This window comes from Ruditapes philippinarum, unplaced genomic scaffold, assembly GCF_026571515.1.
Source record: "Ruditapes philippinarum isolate M1 unplaced genomic scaffold, ASM2657151v2 ctg523_1_1_1_1, whole genome shotgun sequence".
Classification (NCBI taxonomy): Eukaryota; Metazoa; Mollusca; class Bivalvia; order Venerida; family Veneridae; genus Ruditapes; species Ruditapes philippinarum.
This window is the reverse complement of record NW_026864622.1, coordinates 125,869-136,258: the sequence shown is the minus strand read 5'-3', so window position 1 is coordinate 136,258 and position 10,390 is coordinate 125,869.

Sequence of the window (10,390 nt, the reverse complement as noted above, 5' to 3'; positions counted from 1 at the left end):
TACACGTACTGTACCACATGCGTATAGTCCATCATGTAATAATTATTTCATCAAAGGAACACTGGTAAAATGGTGAAAAGATTGTCAAAGAAAATGTGCCTGTGAGTTTGTGTAGCGACTACCGAGCTGTTGTTTATTAAACTATTGCTACAAAATAAAAATTACAGTATTCTTAAATACAAATATATAATTGTTCTTGGGATACTATCCGAATTAATTAGAAATATTCAAATATAGATTTTTCTTGTGGTTTCTTAACCTTTTGATTAGATTTCAACTTAATAAAAACTCTAGAAATAATAAAATGCAAAAATAACAATCTTCAACTAATTATTAAAGTATCCGAAATATATAATTCAAGAAGCAATTAAAATCTATTCACACTTACTGTCAAACAAACTTAAATTTATATTCTTAAACCTGACCTTTTTTCTGACTTTAATATTTCAAATCAACAATCTCTTATCTCAAATAAACGTTCAAAAACTAATTTTTTAAATAATATCTTCAAAATTAACTATTCCCCATCAAACATTTGCCCAAGAGGTTTTACTGAAGCAATAAAGTATTTTTAGCACCAGATATCTAAGATGTCTGGGTACTAGTAAATGCAATAACACTTCTATCCAACTCTTACAAGGACAACAAGCAGTCTTACTATATTCAACTCTCAAAATATTTCCTAAAGCAGCAAAGATATTCTTAGCACCAGGTATCTAAGATATCTGAGTACTAGTAAATATAATTACCATTTCGATCTTAACCTTATGGAGCCAAAACCAAAACTAACCTAAAAATATATTTCTTAAAATATTTATGCCCAAGGATTTTTACAGAAATCATAAAACGTCCTTAGTACCAGATATCTGAGATTTCTGTGTACCAGTAAGTATTTATGACTTCGTTTCCACTCTCCAACGGACAGGACCAGACTGAATTTTTACACTGAACACGTTCTATTTATATGCTTGTGAAGCATCATCCCCGCAGTGAATAAAAACAATGATTTGGATTGGCTAAAATAATAAAACGTTTCTTGAAACTGATTTTAATCAAACCTGATAAGCGTCTGCCATTTGAAGTAAATTTCAATACAAACTATTGTGAGTAAAAAAGCAATTCAAAATATAAACACTTTGCATGATTCTGCTGCCTTATATCTATTTGACGATAAAAACAACTAAAATGCCTACTCTTCCTATATAATTAATTGTATTTTTTTTGTTTGCAAACGGCGAACTTATAAAAGGGGAAGGCAATCAAATCAACTATGAAATACATTTCCGTCACATTTGTTTCAAGTGATCACTACATTACCCAAGACTGTTTACACATAGTATTTTTACCCAATTTAACTTCAAACTTGGACAGATATGATTATTAGAATCACATAACATCCAAACTTTGATACCACGTTTAATCGGTTTTGCGGACATGTACTGTCTAAATTAGAGATTTCCTGCAAATCGAATCATTGCTTCGTCCACCGCTACTTCACGGGAAAGATCATAACAAGTAATGAATGTGTCTGAAATGTGTTGAACAACCGGACGAATCTTGTACAGTCGATAATAATTAGGATCACCACGTGTTGGTTCTAATTCATGATTTGAAACATGGAACTACTGACAAAGTTTCTGAAATCTGTTACAAGTCATTATATTCTGAATTCCGGAGTATCCAATGTATGAATAAGCAGACCAATACCAAAAACTTTGTAACTTCATTTGCTTATGCAAAGTAACAATACACTACATATTTCTTTCTAAGAATTCATAATTTTATTATGCTTCCCGAAAAATTTCGGGGGAGCATATAGTCGTCGGGTTGTCCGTCCGTCCGTCCGTACATCCGCACTCACAGGAGGGTAATTATGTGGCTAGAGGGACAATAGGTAACTGTTCTTTCTCTTTGATGTCATTCATTCCGTAATGCTTTTATGTGGCTATTTTCTTTTGTGTGGCTAAAAAGAACAATAGAGAGAACAATAGAGTAGCCACATAATTACTCTCCTGTTAGAACGTCCGTCAGTCAGTCCGTCCGTACAGTCCGTCCGTACGTACGTACGTCCCGAGCTTGTGTCCGGCCCATAACTTTGTTATTTGAAGTCGGATATTACAACTATTTCAAAGAAATGATCACCATGTTAAGAGGACGTGTCGCGCGCAACATTTGGGTCGCTACCTTGAAGGTCAAGATCACAGCATGACCTTGCGGCAAAATCGTGTCCGGCCTATAACTTTGTTATTTGAAGTCGGATTTTACAACTATTTCACAGAAATGATCACCATATTAAGACGACGTGTGGAGCGCAACATTTGGGTCACTACTTTGAAGGTCAAGGTCACAGCATGACCTTGCAGCAAAATTGTATCCGGCCCATAACTTCGTTATTTGAAGTCAGATTTTACAACTTTTTCACAGAAATGATCACCATATTGAGATGATGGTTTGGCGCAGCATTTAGGTTGCTACCTTGAAGGTCAAGGTCACAGCATGACTTTGCAGCAAAATCGTGTCCGGCCCCTAACTTTGTTATTTCAAGTCGGATTTTACAACTATTTCACAGAAATTTTCACCATATTGAGATGACGTGTCGCGCGCAACATTTGGGTTGTTTTTACACTTTGAACTTAGTCTGTGACATAAGTCTGACACTACAAGAGGTATACCTTCCTGTGTCCAAAACCTATTCAAGGAGTATCACCCGGTTAAACTGGCTCTTGGTTTTCATTTTCTTACCGGAAAATTCGTAAAATTTCATGTCCATGTTTGTTCATCGTTGCTGTTTTCTTCGTCGGATACGTCGCTCATAATAGGCGATTCTACGCTGCTTACTGAGCTTACTTCAATATCTGAATCGTTTTCCTCTGATCTGCAGCTGTGTGTTATTAAATCTGAAGGCTCAAAACGTTCGAAATCTTCACCATAAATTGAATCATCATCACTTTCATTGAGCGCGGCCATATTCTATACTTTAAAACTCTGAACTGTAAACTTTCGTGTGAATTATGAAATTTTTATTGAAACAATAGTTTTGATTGGTTGAGTATAAAATACCAAATTCACAACTTGAAATTTTTACCCACAACACACCATATCGCATTTGGCTGCAGGTGTTTTCCAATATACGTCAGTTCCTGAACGCGTGATATATGGGGATTGACCGCTATTTAAAGCAAATCTTTAAATAGTAACAGGTTGTTTTTTTGCCGGAAATCGATTGATAAAAGGTAAAAACATTCATAACGAGTAGAATTAAATCAATGTTTATACTGTAAATATGATTAAATTGCATTTGTAAATGACGGCGTCCTGTAGCGCTTGCATGGAGATAACGATAAGGCGTCGCGTAGCGCTTACATGGAGTAATGGTTAAAGGTGTCCTAGGGCGCTTGCATGGGGGAATGGTAAAGGCGTCGACAAGCGCTTGTTTGGAGTAATAGGTTAAAGAATATCGCAATTTAAGACAAGTGGTGAAACAAACTTTATAACGTTTTTAATGTTTTTGTTTTATTTCTGTAAGTTGCATCTAAATCATAAATTACATGTAGAAATATTAAACTAGTTAAAAGAATCAATACCATAATATTGTTGTATATATCTGTTGTGAGTATATAGATTAAAAAATTCTTTATTGTGAATATCACAGTTCTTGTAACTATGCAATTGTTCATTTTCAGTTTTAATTGTCTGTGTACACGTAGAGCCCATAACTTATAGCTGCTTCGAAATTCATTATCAACATTGATAATGCACTAAGAAATAAAAACACCCGAGCGACTGGTACAGAGAAAAGAAAAAATAATCTGGCAAGATTCTTGTCTCATTAATATCTATATACATTTTGAAGTTAATCTACTGTGTGTCTCCTTGATTGAAGTTATGAATTATTTATTTTAGGGTAGAAAAGTGTGAAGACGCCTGCAGATGATTACTTTCTGGTTCTCGTATGGTACATAATATATTACGAAATCGTGTAATAGGAAATACAATGATCGACGGTTTATTCAGTTTTTATTAGCATATGCCTAAATTAATTTTGTTATGCGTCCGTCCGTCTGATAGCACTTTCATGTCCGCTCTGTATTTTTTGAAACAATAGAAGGAAATTGAAACTAGTAGTAGTGTTTACTAGGCAGAAATGTTAATCTAAATGAGACGATATTTGGAGCGAAAATTTGACATTCTTCAGGTCAAGGTCACAATCTTTTTATAGTGTATGAATTTTAAACTTTTGTGTTCGCTCTGTATATTTTTAATCAACAGAAGGAAATGAAAAAAAAAACATGTGAGATTCGATGTGCAGATGCCAGGGTTTGGCTTCCTTAGATCAAATTGCCCTGCCCTGGGATTACATGATTTATATTGACTTATATTTAAAATACAATCAAGTCTTATTATGTGACAATACAATGTCCAGAGCTTAGATGTGGGGCATGTAGCTTTGCCTTGTGTACCTCTACAAAACGGATATTAATCATAACAGTTACAAAATCGATAAACTAACCACCAGTTATTTTACTAAATTTAACACATTTAAACATATAAACTCTAAATTGTGAAAGTTTCCTTTGAGAAATTCATATTTCTTTTCTACCAACGTCTGTGACTCGACGCAAGCTAATGTATTAATTGTCTTTTTGTCAAATTCATTAACATGAACAGAAAAATCATATTTTGTGGCAGAATTCTTAAATTGATTTCTTTTAAGCACATTAGATATATTACAATTCTTTCTGTAAAGACCAACCAGAGCTGAAAGAAAATCACAGATACCGCTAATACTAAAGTATGCACAATGTATTGGGATAAATTGAATAGATGTACGAGTATCTAAAATGTCCAACTTATAATGTTAGTAACATATGTTTTCACTCTGAAATTATTTTCGTCACATTTAGCAAATAATTCAACCTTCAAATTCCTTTTCTTCTGTGATATAGAAAAGTTCATGTTTCATTTAATAAATCTGTTTAAATCTTAAGATAGACGTCATTTCATTATGAAACTTTAATGAATCGTAAATACCTTATTTAGCTAATGAGAAATAATGTATCCTAAGATAAATCAATACAATGACTATCATTAAAGGCGGATTTATTTCATGACTCCTGTACTACATCAATTTTTGCGAGAATAATATCTCAAAAATATATTTCAGGTATCTTTAAATTTGTCACCGATTTGTACTTTTTTCTTATATGTTAAGAAATCATATATAAAAGTTTACGGGGAATTTAAAATCCTTTCAATAATATCGTTGAGAAAGAAACTACAACTAACTTTTCTAATGTGTTACTCATTCGACACATACAACAACCCAGAGTAAACTTGTTTTAGATGTAGATATTGGTTAAATAATGTTAATCATCGTTAACCTCTCTCTTTTAGTTTTTTTGTACCCTGAACAGAAGTTTCAACAAAAGTTAAGAAAAAAATAATATTTTATTTCTGTTACAATAAAATGACATGTATATTAACAAAAATAGCGATATGTCTGAATGTTAAAAACTGATTTTATTCTTTTTGTTTTATTTCAAAGGTCTAAATAAAGAAAATAATTATAAATAAAATATTAATAAATAGAAATGAGTCTTATAGACAGTATGTCCCCGCTATATACATGTTTGTGAGTACACACAATCGTATGAATAAAGATAAAATGTCAGGACAACACAGTTGGTATGTTGCAATTAACAAAAAGACTTTAAAGAGGGAAGATGACTCTTGATAAAAACAGCCAAAGCCTTCCAAAAACAATCTAGGATTATACTTTTCATCGTTTTTTAATGTTACATATTAATTTAGTGTTTTTGTCCCTTCAAGTTTACTATCTGAAACAAAATCTGTCCTTTTTTATCTTTCTTATAAATCTTTCCTTGTGAGGAGATTTTGTTACCACAGACACATATAATTATCAGTAAATGTGTGAATTATAACTGATATATTGCTTGGTTTAATAGTCTCTGACACAATTTAAGATTATGATAACATTCATAAATCATGATAGAATAATTATTTAAAAAACATTATGTTATGTATATTATCTTTTACTGGATATCAAATTGTTCATAAAATCATTACTAAAAAACAGTATGTCGTTATAAAAAAGACTAGACTTGGTCTACCTTAAAGCTGGCCCATTGAACGTATTCAAGTTACTGATATAGTGCTATCTTATCCAGTTCACGAAGATATTCAATATCATATTAAATTACATTTGTGTTATACATTTTATTATATTGATTATTTTATTATAAACCACAGTCTAGTCAATTGAAATGGGAGACTTATTCATAATAATCTCAACAACAACAATGAATAACCTTTTACAATTTTTGTCTCGAACAACTTAGATGCGAAGTTATTTCTGTGACAATGCTTTGTATTTTCAATATTTATATTAATAATAAGTAATTTGATTGAATAATCAATTTATGACTAAGACGAAAACAAATATCGTCGAGAAACTAGGAGGATGCTACATTCGACTTCGCTCTTCGTAACATGAACCGATGTGTTACCTTGCATAATTTTTAATTTACAAATATCCGGACAGTAATAATGATAGAGAAATAGAGAAAAACAGAATCCCTAAAGAAAGTCCAACACGGCAAAATTGTAAAATGTTGCAGGCTCGGTTTGATTGAGCCTGTTCATCCCTTTTACTAGATCGGAAGAAAACACTTTTTACACAAAACGGTTACATGGCGACGTTAGTTATTAACATTATGTGAGGGCTATTACAAGCATTATTTTACAGACATAACCATGAATCATATCAATATTTAAATGCACGGGTTTACTTCTTATTTCATCATGAAATGACAAAGATCTTCAATAATGTTTGTCAAAGCAAAATGTTTCTATGAATTATAAAAGTTAATTGCCCATATTGCATCTCTTTTTTCCACGATAAACCTTTTAACTGAGACATACTGCTAATGATAGTTTTCTTTCTTTTAAACAGCAGAACAAACAGAAAAAAACAACTTGAGTTTCGGTTGTATTGCTCCTGTTGATTTAATATGCATCTTTTGGGAATAATAAATGATCATGACAATGAATAATTCATATTTTTGCAGAGAAGAAAACAGTTTTGCACTAAAATCATCGTTGTATAATTATATTAGAAAATCTTATTGGAATCTAACAGCCTGGTTTATACTGCGGAAATTCTTTTTAAGCTAGAATTTATAACGCTGCACAATTCATATACGAGGATTGATCAAAAAGTTCTTGGCCCGATGTACTTCTGGTAGTCAGAGAACCAAGCTAATGGTCTTACTATTCAATATAATCGCCCTCTACATCAATGTACTTTGCCCACCAGTGCTTCGACTTGTTTAACCCTTCAACATAGAACTCTCTATTTTGGTCCTCAAAAAACTAATTTACCGCCTCCATGACACCTTCATTGGTTCCAAAACGTCTACCACGATGCTTGGTTTTCAGTTTCGGAAACAAGTAGAAGTCAGAGGGGACCAAGGTCGGGGAATATGGGAGATGGGGAAGAATTTCAAAGGCGCAGTTGCTGAGTGTGAGCTGGCGCATTGTCGTGCGGGATCAAAACGCTCAGTCAGTTTGCCCCTCCTTTTACGCGCGATTTCCTGACGCAGACGTCTCAGTTCGTCTGCATAGTACGTATTGAAGATAGTCAATCATGAATACCCCTGACTATCCCAAACATTGAAGCAATCATCTTCCCTACTGATGGCAACCTCCAGGGGGTGAGCTAGGGTGCTTCCACTGCATGCCCTGTTTTTTTTATATTTTGGATCGAAGTGATGGACCCATGTTTCATCCTGAGTTACGATCCGGTAGATAAAATCAGGTTCATCCTCGAAGTGAGATAAAAGGTATTTTGAAATGTCAAATCTGGTCTGTTTCTGGTCGTCAGTCAACTGTCTGGGGACCCGTTGACGCAGTATTGCCTGAACTGAACCAAAGCTTATACCCACTTCCCTACCAATGATTCGTAGGTCTCGCCTTCTATCGCACATGACCAGATCGTGCACAGCTTCGGCAGATTCATCGTTGATGGCAACTCTTGGGCGCCCAGGCCGCTCATCATCTCTTGTGCTCTCCGTGCCCCTCTTAAATTCAGCAGCCCTTTTTTCACAGTGCTATAGGAAGGGGACTCCTTCCGAAGTGTATCCATGAAGACTTGGGGACATCCATTTCTTACAGAGGATAATGACGGTTCTGATTTCAACTTTCTCCATTTGGTCTAAATGACACACCCCTCTTCTGATCAAAGTGTGTTTTATGTTACTTAATCTGTGCAAAATATGATAAACAAGATCAACAAGGAAACGCGTGTAACTCGGTCAGTTATCTTCAATAAGATATCGGTATCGAAGTATCGTGTGTAAATGTCAATGTAGTGGCTAGAAGTATATCGAGTCGAGAACTTTTTGATCATACCTCGTATGAGATTAAGCTAAAAATTAATTCATTTCTTTATGACGGTGATTAGATTCATCTATGTTTAAATGTTTAGTTTAATAATATTTTATTGCAACTATAATACATGTAAGATATGAATTACACAAAAAATAAATGTACATATAAGTACATGTATGGTGCAAATGGGTTGGGCTACAAGTTATTACAACATTTAATTTGTTAATGACAAAACATATTATGACGCAAGAAAAAACCTATTTTAGGTTTATATAACTAAGCCAGACTCTTTGTCTAGATTATGCGCAAACTTACGCTGCATCACATTTTCTTCTCTTGATGAAAATAAAGATTGATTTGATTTTTAAGAACACTCAGACTAGAAAAAATCATCTTTAGAAGTTATTCATTAATTATTCAAATACATTACAAAGGAGAAATCCGAAACCCTACTGCATTGATTGAAAGTCTCGGGCCATAAGCGTACTAATGTGCAGATGTTAAGCTTACATTTTTGTTTGTCAAACCTGATCTGAATGCGAATATGTGGTTTAAGATATCGAACGTTTGCACATTAAATGCATCTGCTTTTCACAAGTACTTGTTTCTGTCGGTCGTTAATGTGTTAAGGCAGATTTCAATATAGAAATGTTTCTGCAGATATTTAAGAAGTTCTTCTATATTTTTTCTATATTTCTTCAAATGAAATTACTCTTCGGTTGAAGTATTGTTTCAGACTCATATATGATTCTTATAATAAATATTTGATTTTTATAGTTGTACAGTGCATAAAGAAGAAAGGATTATCATTTATGAAATATTAAAAACATTTTTCTTGAATGAAAACAATAGCCTGGATATGTTTTAAATTTAATAAAAATGTATTATGTCTCGATAATCCGATATAAGAGCGAATAAGAAAAAAACAACATTTAACAAGTATACCAATCCAATGCCGCAAATACAACACTTGTAATTATTTAACCGTCCAACATGTATGAAACTATCTGATGTTTATCAAACGCCGGGAACAGTAGACTTCTTATGCCTGCTGTACACTTCTTTTCAGATTCAAAGTAAAAACGTATACTGCTTGTGTGAGATATATGACCTTTATATAAATACATCTAAATTAAAATAATGAGAATTAAGCTCAACAATGCAAAGGCAACGTTCACAGGACGCAGTCCCTGACACACCTCAGCAACGCACATCAGTGACAATAAAGCTGTAAATAGTAATTTTGTTATCATATTGAGAGCTACAAAAGTTGGATAATAAGCTGAAATTATCGTTTTTATAAAAGTTATCTGTTACAGGATGTATAATAATAATTAAGTTTTTTCTGAGGAATTTAAGCGTAGGTTATACCTTTAACTCTTTCGTCAACCATTTCTTTAATCTTAGTGACATAACTCTTTGCTGTATTTTAACTAATAATTTTCTTATAAGCCGACATGAAGGCTATTAATTTTTATATTTGTTGAATATTTGTAGGTCATTGCAATGATCCACCAGTCATAAAATCAAAATTAGAAGAAAAAAATGTGTACTATTGCTTGCGAGTACTACAGTACTACAGTATTATCTGCCATTAATTTGCTAATTTTGATTTTGATTGATTTTAGAAGAAAGCTGTCTGGACCACTGCATACTTTTGCTGCGTTTTATGATTACTCTAGACTGAAATCAGCGATTATGTTTTCTTTTTGTGCTAACAAGTTTATCTCTGAATTGTTGTGTTATTCGTAGTATCAAAAGGGGTCTTATCAAGTTAATTACTCGCTTATTATTTGGACACTACTTTCTGTTGAGACTCGTTATCGAATCCGAGCAAAAACTTTTTTAAATCATTTTAGTGCTGAACTATTGTCACGAGTACAGGATTTTTAATGTTTTTAAAAGTAATACCTTCCAAGCGAGCTGACCATTTAAATATCAGGAAAAAATGATCCTTTTGGAGCATTTAAAACAGCACAAT